The 13,453-nt window shown below is 43.1% G+C and overlaps 1 protein-coding gene and 1 pseudogene across 20 annotated transcripts in view; one reads left to right on the top strand and one right to left on the bottom strand.

Annotated features, from left to right (window-relative positions):
* KALRN (kalirin RhoGEF kinase) overlaps nt 1–13,453 on the bottom strand; it is a 694,786-nt gene that overhangs the window by 564,355 nt on the left and 116,978 nt on the right. The gene's annotated exons all lie outside the window — the stretch shown is intronic.
* Nucleotides 12,073–13,373, top strand: LOC100582776 (annotated as a pseudogene).

The following is a 13,453-nucleotide window of genomic DNA, read 5'->3' as shown; positions in this document are numbered from 1 at the left end:
CCATCTAGCTCAACCCCTTTATTTCACAGATGGGAAAACAGGCTTACTATATCTTTCTCCTCAGGTCGTACCTTACAGATCCTGTGTTCTCTAGAAAGTCCAGTGCTCTTCCATACTTGCTCCCAATGTTTCTGACAACTTTCCGAATTATTCTCTACCTCTAGGTATCCCAGGGTAAGAGCCAAGCTAGGGAGAAGGAATTAGAATTGTCACCACCATGACTAGCAACCAGAGTCTACTGCTTAACAATTTCACAGGAGCCACAGGTTAGCAGTAAAGTGCAGGGATCTAAGGGAGCCCTGGGCCCAGTCACTCAGGCAGAGCCCTGCAAGGACACAGGTTCAGTCTAGGTCCACCGCCCCCCCCATCTTTACCTGTCCAGTCACCTATTTGGAAAGTCCCCAAATTTATCATTTTAGTATTATTATTATTATTATCATTATTTTGAGATGGAGTCTTGCTCTGTTGCCCAGGCTGGAGTATAGTGGTGTGATCTTGGCTCACTGCAACCTCTGCCTCCCAGATTCAAGCGATTCTCCTGTCTCAGCCTCACAAGTAGCTGGGATTACAGGCACACACCACCACGACTGGCTAATTTTGTATTTTTTCTTTTAAGTAGAGACCATGTTTCACCATGTTGGCTAGGCTGGTCTCAAACTCCCGGCCTCCAGTGATCCGCCTGTCTCAGCCTCCCAAAGTGCTGGGATTACAGGTGTGAGCCACTGCGCCAGGCCCTCCAAATTTAGATGTTCAAAAAAACATCTGTTTCCTCTCACATTGGCTCAGAGCAGTGGTGTCAGTTTAAATTTGGGGCTTCTAGGCAAAACTGATTTCCAGAGGAATCCCTTTCCCTTTGTTATCTGCTGAACAGACTCCTGGAGAGAGGGAGTCCCCATAGGTGTGGGTCCTGGAAATAAAGATTTTTAAATTAGGGAGAGACATAATATAATTTTCTTACAAAAAGAAAAAACATTTATTTTCTCTGCTTTTTAAAACTGGAAATTAAGAAAGTGTGAAAAAATAATTTTTAAGAGTATTATTTGAGCGATCTGGTGGTCCTGCTTTTGAAGGAGAAACATCTATGAAACATCACTCATGAAGTACTTAATGAACACCATCTTTCCAGTCACTACACTAGGCACTGCACTATCTCATAGGGGAGACAATCTTCATCTGTTCAATATTTGTTAAGCCCCCACTAGACAAAGTCGCTATCTTCATAAAACTTACATTCCAGTAATGGGAGGCTTACAAAAATCATGTGTACAAAACAACAATATTACTTGAGATACTACAAGTCCTACAAGGAACATAGAAGCAGTGGGATGGGGTGTGATGCTGGGATGGTAGAGTGGGGGACAGGCTACTCTAGCTAGGGTGGTTAAGAAAGGCCACTTTGAGGAGACAGCATTTGAGTGAAGGCCTGAATGCTGGGGAGGAGGCAGATGGGAGGATGAGCAGGGGAAGACACCCCAGGCAGAGGAACCACATGTGCAAAGGCCCTGAGATGAGGACAAGCATGGTATGTTTGAGGGTCAGGAGGCTTGTGAGGCTGAAGCGAAGTGAACAAGCAGGAAGTGGTAGGAAGAGAGGTTTGAGAAAGAGGCCATGGTTCAGGGAGAGGACATGAGAAAGGGATCATGTGAGGCCTTACAGACCAAGGTAGGTACAATGCGAAAGCACTTGGGCGGCAGGGGGCGGGGGCATTAAGCCCAAGAGACATGATCAAATGTATGAATATAAATATATACAATGGTGGATAACATATCTACAGTACAGGAATAATGAGTGCAAGGCAGGCCATTACAAAGTACAGGAGCTATGCTAATAAAGAAATCTACACTGTAGGGAGGGGCTCAAGAAAGTCTAAGCCTCTTGGGGCATGGCATTCCAGGCTACAACAGAAGACGCAAAGATGGAACAGTGTGAAATGACATGTGTGAAACATGACGGCATGTTGGAGGGGACCACATGTGGTTGCTATGGAGGGTGGATAGGTACGAGCCATGCATGGGAACCATGCATACATCAGCCTTGGGAATTGAACATATTTTGTTCTCAATCTTGTCTCTTAAAAATACTGGTACCCAGGCCCCACAACAGACAAATTAGATAAAAACATCTGAGGGTGGGAGGGCAGACACTGGCATATTGAAAAGCTTTCTAAGAGATGCTAATGCACAGCCAGGGCTGATAAGTGGTACTGTAGGCAATAATTTGAAGGGCCCTAAAAAATTTTAGACAAGCAGCAACATTTATTTCTCATAACAAATTTGTTTTTCTAAAGATTATATTTTATAATTCAGTAAAGTATAATATGTTCAAGCAATGATGACAAATTAATTACTTGTGTTTTCATTTAAAACTTTGAACAATGTTACAAATGGAATAACAAGTTTCCATTCCTCCTGACCTCTGGCTCCTCAGTTTATGAGAAACCTAGAAACTCTGAACAGAAGAAACCTTCAGCAATAAGAGCTGACAGATTTTATAGCCAGAAGGATACTGCAGAGAGCCCCCCTCATTTTACAAATATAAGGAGAGGCCCAGAGGGGTACTATGATCAGGACAAAGATGCCTGGGGTTAGCACCGAAGGTAGAGCTGGACTCCAAAGATAGAGGTCTCTCCACAAAACCATGCTGCTTCTTGCATGTGACTCAAATAACAAAAGCCATCCTAATGTCTAGACTTGGACATTTTCTACAATATTAATTAGATAGTGAAAGATCACTTAATTTTAGAAGAAATAAAATATAAATATAAAACAGGAGAGGGATAGGAAAAAAGAAGTCCAAACTAATCAAATACAGTTTTTAGCAAATATAAGTTTATTTTTCATGTTATCCCCTTAGTTAATAACCTCTATAGTTACTGCTCCTTCTGATGTTTTATTTTGATACTTCCATAGATTTCTGTAAACTGAGAGTTTACTCAATGTATGACAAGTTTTCTATAGGTGCATAATTCTTGTTCAAGGCATATATTTCAAAATGTAGACCCACATCTTTCTCTAGTTTCCAGAAAATAAAGAGTTTGGAGCAACAGACACAGAAGAGTGGGTTTGCTCCCATGCTGCAGAAGGCATTTGCAAGACAGAATTCCCAGCTCTATTCTAGAATCAAACATCTGAGGATTTTTTGAGTCTATATTTGGAAATGCCATTCCAACCCTGAAGGCTTGAAATGTGCTGCTTAAAGGTGTGCCAGGAAAATATGGCAGCAGCACCATCTGCATTTATACTGCCACCTTTTAGCCCTGGATCCGAGATTTATACAGCAACAATGGTCAACTATTCGGCTCTTCTCCATTTCTTCATGAAGTCTTTCACTTTACTTTCCCCTGGCAGTGCACAGAGATTTTATATGCCGCCTAAATTAATCTGAAACAGAGGTAAAGGATGTCTCAGCCAAGGTCACTGTCCAATCTGGATGCAGTGATAGCTATAAAAACTGACTGTATACAGTTAAGTGTGTGAGTTCTGCAGTAAATCCAAAACACAATGCTTCTTGCTACTCCAAATGACCACAGAAAAGGTTAGATTCAGGCTGTTTGTGAGCTATGAAAGCTACGACAGCCCTCAGCAGGGGACAGATGTTGCAACTGAGTCAACAGTGACTTGGCCAAGGCTTGGTCATGCAGAGGTGGAAGCAAATATCCAGGCATTAAAAATCAGTCAGGTGGCCCAGGAGCAAGACTACATACAAGGAAGTTTGGAAGGAGAAGGAGAGAACTTGGAAGTCAGCTCAGAGCAAGCCTATAGTGAGAAATATGAGCGAGGTCTATGGTAAAGAGCCACCCAGCTCAGTGTCCTGTTGTAATATTTATAAGTTTATTCTTCTACCTTTATAGCCTTTCTTCTTACTTCTTTATGCAGATCCATGCTAGAACCTATTACGTGTTCAACCTATTATGTGTCCAACAAAACATATATTTTCATGTCACTGACAGATTTAGGCTATAGAAATGCATGCCATAATGCAGCATTAGATGGGGACATTTTTTCTTCAAACTGCTTTCACATTACTTGCAACATGATTTGTCAAAATAAATACCTTAGGACCTTGTCTCTGTAAGACTTAACATACTCTACATGTGGTGGTTCGCTTATATCTTCAATACTTCTGGAAACACAAAAGCTGGCATAAGTGTCATTATCATGGAATCCATGGCTCCTTCCCTCTGTTCAAGTGACCAGCCATCTGTTGGAAAGTCATGCGCAGTTGCCTGCCTTTCATGGATGCTTCCATTGCCTGTTCAACATCCTCACTCTCCAGACTTGCCAAGAGTGTCTTCTGGACCCTGGGGCTGATGCTCACATGAAACCTTCTAGCCAATGTGCACTTTCAGGCACTCATACTGGGATACCAAGAGAATAGAGTGCTCTTAAAAAAAAAAAATCCTTCTCATATTTCAAACATCATCTTATCTATGAAGTAAGTGTTGTGAATATGGCTAAAGGGATTTCAGGTGTCTTGCCTTTGTTCCCTGTGTGATCCTGGTGAGGATGCTGCAGTTTCAGAGACAGCAGTAGTAAACATTGGGAATTCAGAGTGCTAGAAGGAGGTACTGGTGTCATCTCCATCATGGGCCTCCTCTCACTCATGAAGAAGTACTTAATGTCAACAGACACTTCACTTCCTACACATGAAGATGCATTCAGTCATCCTTGTCTCCTTTAGATATGCATATATCGTTAGATGGCATTTGGAAGTCATGTTTACTCTTCACACTTTGAATAACCTACAGTGAGGAAGGGGCTGCACTGTGCAAGGAGGAGCTTCCATTTTGCTAAGGAGGAAAAGGATAAGACTGTAGTTAGTGCTTCTCTAGGTTCTAGACAATCTTCCCCATTGTATATAAATCTGATAATGGCCCCTGCACAGGGCAAAGCACTATTCCAGCTCTGATGGCCTCACCTCAGGACTAAGACCAAGTGTTTTGACTTTGCCTCAGAGCAGGGATTTGTGATTTAAATACATTATGGAAATATGCCACTGGAGCCAAAACAAACTATAATATTCCGAGTTCAGATAAATTTTAAACTCTTAACTTTCAGCAAGGAGACATTGCTTTTTTTCTTTGTGAATCTCAAGTTGAGGGGCCAAAAGAGGTTGAGTTCCAAGTTCCTTCCAACTCCCACACCTTCACACTGGCTCTCACTCCTGCCTCTCCTGACCACATTAAGGCAGTGAGCTCTTTCTTTTATAATATCCACAGGCTCCAGCAAGCATCTATTCCACCTAGACTTTCAATGCCTCATTAGGAAGACTGGGACCTGTCTTCTAACCTGTGGAGCAAAATTCAACAAGAAGCAGCCCACAATGAAGGCACTGAATTTTTCCTGCCCCCAACCCCCTCTTAGGAAACTGGCTACCTGTCACACAAGTAGCCATAACATTTGAGAGGTGCACCTGGCTCTGTATGTGACTTAAAATCATCTGGCACCATGGGCAGTTCTACACTGAACATTGCTCTTCTGCTTCATTTTCTGGGATGATTTAGAGGAGGTACAATACATGTCCCAGTATTTAAACTCCAAACTATAAGTACTTTATTTTGTGATGAAGTAAAACAATTTCTCAATCCAAAAGGTATCTATCTTTCAACCCCTTTCTGAGTTACTTTCTGGGCCTTCAGCCTATGGGAGACTCCTCAGAAATGCAGAGACCCTCAAGCAGTATTCATACTTATGGCTCTGATCTTCAAAAGCATCTTGGAGCTAGAGAACGGAGAAAATTGGGGGTGATCCTATAAAGCTTTGATGTGGATGCCCACAGGCCTGGAGAATGAATGATCTGGGAGATGTGCAAATAGTTCTTGCTTCTTTCTGGGAGCAAAGTCTGGCCCACAGGACCGGGGTCCATAATAACACGAGACATTTTTAGTAACATACAGGAGGCCACAGGAGATTCACATGTTTCTGTACTATAGATGCAAATCTGTTTTCACCTTGACCTACTGGGATAAGGAGTAAATTGGGAAACAAAGAAAAAGTAGTGCTAAGGCAGGAGAACAACCTTGAAGTCAGGGGTAGAGGGGGAGAAGCGATCTCAGATCATGTTATTAAGTTCAGCTTACAGTTCACTTCTGTTTCCATTATTGTGACAGAATTTACTCCCTCCCAAAAGAATTTCTAGAGCCATCCAAAAGCATTAACAATAATATATTGTGTTGAGTCCTGGTAACCAGTCCTAATTCCTCGCAACGATTGCAAATACAAGCATTCACCACAAAATGTTAATAATTGCTCTGTAATGTCTGGAGTGGCAAATTTACTTACATATCAGCTTTGTCCTGTATGTACACTACTTTTTGGGGGGAGGGATGGAGGTGTGACTTTTCTATCATGGTAAAATAGATAGCATATATTATTGACCATTTAATCCATGTTTAAGTGTACAGTTCAGTGGCATTCAGTCCATTCACATTTTCACATTGTTGTGCAAGCATCACCACCAGCCATCTCTAGAACTTCATCATCTCAAATTGAAACCTTCATTACTTTTCACACAGTATGTGAGCCTCCCTCAAACCCCAAAGGATTAATACTCCACCTATCTTCCTTCTCAGTCCTTGGAGAACTATAGGATACAATATTATATAGCATTTTAAGGTTTACAAAATATTTTTCCTCAATGCTCACATAAACTTTGTAGGCCTCCTGTACATGGGTGAAGACCAAGAATCCAAGAAGGGGACAGACTTGCTCAGACAGGGCACTGACCATGCAGGGATCCAGAGAAGGCTCTCAGTGTGCATCCCATCATCCCTCACCACCTTCGACACTGAGGAGGAGAAAGAAGGTGTTGGAGTGGTACCTAAGGAAATCCTCCAAAGGCCAGGCTGTCTCTTACTCCACCCTCTGCCTGATGTGACTCCATCTGACAGATAGTTAGAGCTGCCTGGTGGCCCAGAAAAAAAAAAGACCATTTTCTTACACGTCATTGATTGCAAAAAACCAACTGGGTCATTTCACACTTCCTTTCCTTCTCTTCTCTTTTCACTCACATAAAAGCAAACCTACATCCCATCCACTTTTCACAAAAGCATCACAGTACACTCCCATCACCCTTCTCTCTGCACAGACCTCTTTTATTCCTGATCATTCTAACCAGATTCCTTCTTCATAAAAACGTGAACATTCAAGAGATCCCATCTGATGTGATTTCCCCCTCCTGCACATTGCAGGGATGGCTTGGCCCACAGCTCCCCATCATCCTGAGGCTGCCCTGAGTGCTTGATGGGCCCCTCCATCCAGGACGGCATGGAAGACATGGTCTGCTTTTCTGTGTATCCTCTGTTCCTCTTACAAGAACACCCATCATTGGATTTAGGGCCCACCCTAATCTAGTATGACTTCATCTTAACTAATTATATCCGCAAAGACCCTATTTCCAAGTAAGGTCACATTCTAAGATTTCAGGTAGATATGAACTTTCAAGGGACATTTATTCAACTCAGTACACCCATCTTCCTTCACCAAGGTATGTCAAATTCAATTTCTTGTTTTCTTTGGGTTTCGTTTTCGTTTTTTCATCTAGCACCTGCTCCATCTCAATCCTGTGCATCATCACTGCTATGCTGGAAACCCTTCTGAGAATCCTGCTTCCATCTCCCCCCATACCCATCAGTACCTCTAGTCCTCACTTTACAATGGGTATATGAACACCAGATGAAGAAGGAAATGATGCTAAATTGTCCAGAGAGAGTTCATTATTTCAAGCATTCATCTCTCCCCATTTACCCAAGAAATAGCATGTGTTCATCTCACATTTTGCCCTGGACTGGAGGGTCTAACAGTTCCTACCCTCAGGTATTACACATCAGAGAAATGGGCTACTGCACAGCTACAGGAGCAGAGAAGGCAAAATGTAACCAGTTAACTTTAAAAGAAATAGGAAGTTAAAAAAAAAAAAAGGCCAGCCAGGTGCAGTGGCTCATGCCTGTAATCCCAGCACTTTGGGAGGCCAAGGCTAGTGGATCACTGGAGCTCATGAGTTCAAGACCAGCCTTGGCAACAGGGCAAAACCCCATCTCTACAAAAAATACAAAAAATGAGTCTGGCATGGTGGCACACGCCTATAGTCTCAGCTACTTGGGGGGCTGAGGTAGGAGGATCACTTGAGCCCAGAAGCTCAAAGCTGTGGTGATCTGAGATTGCACCACTGCACTCCAGCTTGAGTGACAAAGTAAGGCCCTGTCTCAAAAACAAACAAACAAAAATGAAAGAAAGAAAAGAAAAAGCCATGTGGGCCAAGGGCTAGGGAGGTGTGGCATAAGCCAAGTACTCAAGGAGGAACTGAATTTGAGCAGATGGAGGTGAGCTCAAAAGACATGGGGAAAAATCTGGGGAAAGGCATAGAGGTACAAATAAGCCTGGAATTTTTAGGGGACTATGAGAAGACCCCATCTGACTAGATGGTAGGTTTCGCTGCAGAAGGCAGGCTTTATCAGTGATAAGGTTGTAAAGGCAATTGTTTGTAGATGTACACCTGATCCTATAGGGCCCTGAGTCCAGGCCAGTAGGACCCGTTAAGGGGTTCTAAGCAACTGGGGAGTTTGACTAAGAGGTGTTCAGGGAAGCCAGATCTGGTTGGGTGTGCATGATGGACTAGGACGAGTAGGGGGATGGCAAGGAAGACCTGGATGGAAGCCCAGTTAAGAAGACAGGCTCCAGAGCCAGAGCTTTATTTCTCCACTGTCAGTGGCCTTGAAAAAGCCAAGTGAATCCCCATCCATTGCCATAATCTTCCGTCAGCCTCTGCAATCAATATAGCCATCCTGACATGGCTTGGCGGGCGGCGGGGGGAGGGGGGTACCCTGGCTGGCCTCCAGCCCTTCTTTCCCATTAACATGATGAGTTGCAGAGGGCATGTCAGGGATTGCTTTCAGTGAATTCTAGGAATGGAGATCCCTTTGCTTAAAAATCCCCAAACAGGCAAAGAGAAACTCAACAGTGTTTTGCAAATCAACACATGAATGCCTCTTGGGGACAATGGCCTCTCCAGAGAGGACAGAATCACCATCTCAGCTCAGATCCGGCTTCTACTGATGAAACAGCCTAAGACTGGTGCTGGCATCTGAGAGGTAATGAAGAAATGCTCAGCTCAGGCACTTTATACCAGAGGCCATCAGATAAGCAATTATCTCCTCGGTAGACTGGGAGCTTCCTGGGAGAAGTGGGCTATCTCTTCCATAACATTCCCATCCAGGTCCTTCTAGTCACCAGGCACAAGCCCAGAGGAGGCTGTAAACATACTCCCATCTACTCCACCCTCCTCATTCAGCCACAAACATCGCTGCTTCAGGAGCAGAGGGTGGGGTGGAGGTGACACAGAGCAGGCAGAAACAAACCCTGAGTGTGATGGGTAGAATAATTTCTGAAGTTTACAAGGCACACCTCTGAGCCTCTCTGCATAGCTCAGTCTATCCTAGGAGAAAGATGGGCAGGAAAAGGGGAGGGAGCCCTGAGGAGCAGAAGAAGAGCTGACTCTGATGTTTCCTTTCTCCTTAATAGTGCTCTGTACTCCATCACAGGAGGTTCCCACATGCCCCAGACCCACAGCCACTGCACCTGGAGCAACAGGCCTCAGGAAGGAGCTGCGAACAGGGGCACTCGCAGGGGAAAGAGGCAGAGGTGGAATTTTCTGAATGCAGCTAAGACAAAAGGGAAGAAAAGACACACTCTCCTCTTCTCCTCTGCTGCACTGGAAGCTCAAGCTGTATCAGAAATATCACACAGGACAGCAGTCCACAAGGAAAATGACCCTCCTGCAGATGGTTTTCCTTTTTTTAGTGATCAATGTAACTTGAAAGACATAACTTCTACCCCCCTTATTTCGGAAAGGGATGCAAACAAATGATCTATTTGTACTAAAACTAAACTCCCTCTGCGTGTAACTTCTTAAAGGTATTTATACATTGAATCTGACTCACACTTTTGATGTGGAAAAGTTTTATTAACATAACTACTTATCCCAGCCTACTCCCATTGGGATTCATGGCTCTTGCCCAAAAGACATTTCGGGTATTTCTATGTTACCTTAAATCCTGGCAGTGATTCGTGTTTCATAACAAGCATATTCACAGATTCCACGAGAAACTCCTAGCTGTCTTTGGATTACAATTAGGAAGTGAAATTGGAAGTGAGAAGGAGCCCTGTCTACAAGAACAAAGAGCCCCAGACTGAGGGTCTGGAGATTCAGGACCCTATTCCACCACTGCCTGTGTGGTCCAGTCACTTGCCTCCTCAGGGTCCTTGTCTGTAGAATGACATTGCTGGCCTAGCACAGTCCTTAGTTGTCTTCCAGCTCTGACTTCCTGTGATTGTAACAGAAGTTTAAAAATATCTCTAGAGAGACAAATCTCACAATATTATGTAGTCATGAAAAGACCGAATCAATGGCATCTAATATCTCTGGGCTCTGAAAGTCTGTGACTCTATTATATACAATGGTTTTTAAATGTGCAGAGATTAAGAAACATAAACACAAAACAGAAGAGTCTCTTTAAAAAGCTATTTTAAAAGAACAGACACTAAAGAGCCTAAAATAGCCATTCTGTGTACATATAGAGCAAATGGGTGAACAAGATCAAAATTATGCAAGTCTAGGGTGGCAAAGGCTTGTAGTGACTGGGACTCTTTCCTGATGAAAATAAGGCATGACAATTGGGACATTATGCCACAGTCCTAACTCCATGTCATTGTTATATCTTTTGTCATTGGGCACAGGGAAAACACAGGACCCCAACACATGGATGGTATTATGAGAAAAAGATTAATTCTCTCTTGACAAGTGCACTGCTTTGTCCTGAGCTCAATGGCAGATCCTGGGGCAGCAGCGAAGCATCTCAAGATACTTAAGAACTTAGGACTTCAGCTAAGTTGGAGTCTTGCTGGTTAATAGGACATGGATTCACTCAAGTCAAAACAGAGGTTCAAAGTGGGGCATAATACACAGCAGACAGATGAGATTCATTACAAAATACTCAGCTAACATGGCGGGGAACAGGAATGAGGTCAGGTGATCAAGCATTAGTAAAGTTTGTCAGGCCCCAAGTTTAAGTAGAGACTGTTAGAGGTAAACTAAGTCTCTCAAGGACTGGGAATAGATGTTGAGTGCTAATATACAGAAGGTATTCAACTGCACTTGTTCACCAAATGGAAACTTACAAAAGAAGATGTTGCTCCAATGAGGTTTGTTTGCTGAACAATGTTTCTCATTCACGGCAGCCAAGACTTTCGGGTCAGCCCCAGGAGAGAGAAGCAGAGGTGGAGGGAAACTCCCTGAACTTAAAGGTGCCTAGACCAGGTCCGAGTCCCCTAAGAGGAGGGATTCCACTTCATATACCACCCTGAATCTGGCTGATGGAAGGAAGCTGTATTCTCTGGATGAATGAGGGCTTGGCCAGAGAGTTGATGTCCTCCATAGTTTAAGCTGGATGGGGCCCTTGGATGGGTGCCCATCTATCTAAGGAGACCCTGCCTTATCAGCATCCCAGACCCGAATGAGTCTTAGAAATCCTGAAAGATTTCAGGTTGCCAGAAGCAGCTGGACACAAACAAAAGGCCCTTCACAGAGTAATTAAAATAAGCAAGAAGGTAAAGGCTCTGTGTGTCTAATTCTGCACTCGGCTGAGGGAGATGTGATGGATGAACCCCAAGAAATCGGCATGAGCCAAGCCTGTTTCCTGAAAAGCCTTTCCCTTATTGTGAGAACTGGCATTAGACAAAGTAATAATCATTTTCAGTTGAATCTTGTGAAAAACTGAATTTAACTTGAAAGTAGGTATTGCATTTCTTTAAATTCCATTTCATATGGTTCCACTCCATATCCATCTTCTAATGGAGAGGATGGTTTCTTAACTGTCTTGTTTGTGAACTGTCTATGTGTTCATACTATGATTCTATTAAAGTTATTTTACTTGGAGAAGGATATTTAAACCTAGTCTGTGGGGCAGTGGATCTGGAAATGTTCTAGACCCCTGATCCTGTCCTGGCCTTTCTTAGTCACCCCTGCCTGTGCCAAGAGATTAGCCACTTATTTAGTACAATCAAACTCAAGGTAGTATCAACTACTTGGTGGCACCTCTGATTTAAGACAAAGGTGACATTGTGATGCTGTGAGGAAAGAATGGTATTTTCAATAAATGTCTTCAAGTCTACTGATGACAAAACAGGAGAAAAAAAAATCTCTTTTTTTCCGGCTGGAACCATGGAGGGTGTAGAAGAGAAGAAGAAGGTTCCTGCTGTGCCAGAAACCCTTAAGAAAAAGTGAAGGAATTTCACAGAGCTGAAGATCAAGCACCTGAGAAAGAAGTTTGCACAAAAGTGCTTTGAAAGGCAAGGAGGAAGCTTATCTATGAAAAAGCAAAGCACAGCCGGGTGCAGTGGTTCACACCTGTAATCCCAGCACTTTGAGAGGCCGAGGCAGGTGGATCACGAGGTCAGGAGTTCAAGACCAGCCTGGCCAAGATGGTGAAACCTCGTCTCAACTAAAAAAAAAAAAAAAAAAAAAAAAAAAACTACAAAAATTAGCCAGCCGCAGTGGCAGGAGCCTGTAATCCCTGCTACTCGGGAGGCTGAGGCAGGAGAATCGCTTGAACTGGGGCAGCAGAGGTTGCAGTGAGCCTTGATTGCACCACTGCACTCCAGCCCAGGCAACAGAGAGAGGCTCTGTCTCAAAAAAAAAAAAAAAGAAAAAAGAAAAAGAAAAAGCGAAGCACTATTACAAAGAATATAGGCAGATGTACAGAACTGAAATTCGAATGGCCAGGATGGCAAGAAAAGCTGGCAACTTCTATGTACCTGCAGAACCCAAATTGGCATTTGTCATCAGGATCAGAGGTATCAGTGGTGTGAGCCCAAAGGTCCGAAAGGCGTTGCAGCTTCTTCGCCTTCATCAAATCTTCAGTGGAACCTTTGTGAAGCTTAACAAGACTTCAATTAACATGCTGAGGACTGTAGAACCATATATTGCATAGGGGTACCCAAATCTGAAGTCAGTAAATGAACTAATACAAGCGCGGTATGGCAAAATCAATAAAAAAGCGAATTGCTTTGACAGATAATGCTTTGATTGCTCGATCTCTTGGTAAATATGGCATCATCTGCAGGGAGGATCTGATTCATGAGATCTATAATATTGGACAACGCTTCAAAGAAGCAAATAACTTCCTGTGGCCCTTTAAATTATCTTCTCCATGAGATGGAATGAAGAAAAAGACCATCCATTTTGTAGAAGGTGGAGATGCTGGCAACAGGGAGAACCAGATCAACAGGCTTATTAGAATGAACTAAGGTGTCTACCATGATTATTTTTCTAAGCTGGTCAGTTAATAAACAGTACCTGCTCTCAAATTGAATACAAAATAGTAATAATAACCTCTTTCTCACCATACACTAAAAGCATTTCCAAATGAATTACTCATCCAAATGTGAGAAGTAAAACA

The sequence above is a fragment of the Nomascus leucogenys genome, chromosome 21 (assembly GCF_006542625.1).
Source record: "Nomascus leucogenys isolate Asia chromosome 21, Asia_NLE_v1, whole genome shotgun sequence".
Taxonomy (NCBI): Eukaryota; Metazoa; Chordata; class Mammalia; order Primates; family Hylobatidae; genus Nomascus; species Nomascus leucogenys.
This window is presented reverse-complemented; position numbering and strand designations above follow the sequence as displayed.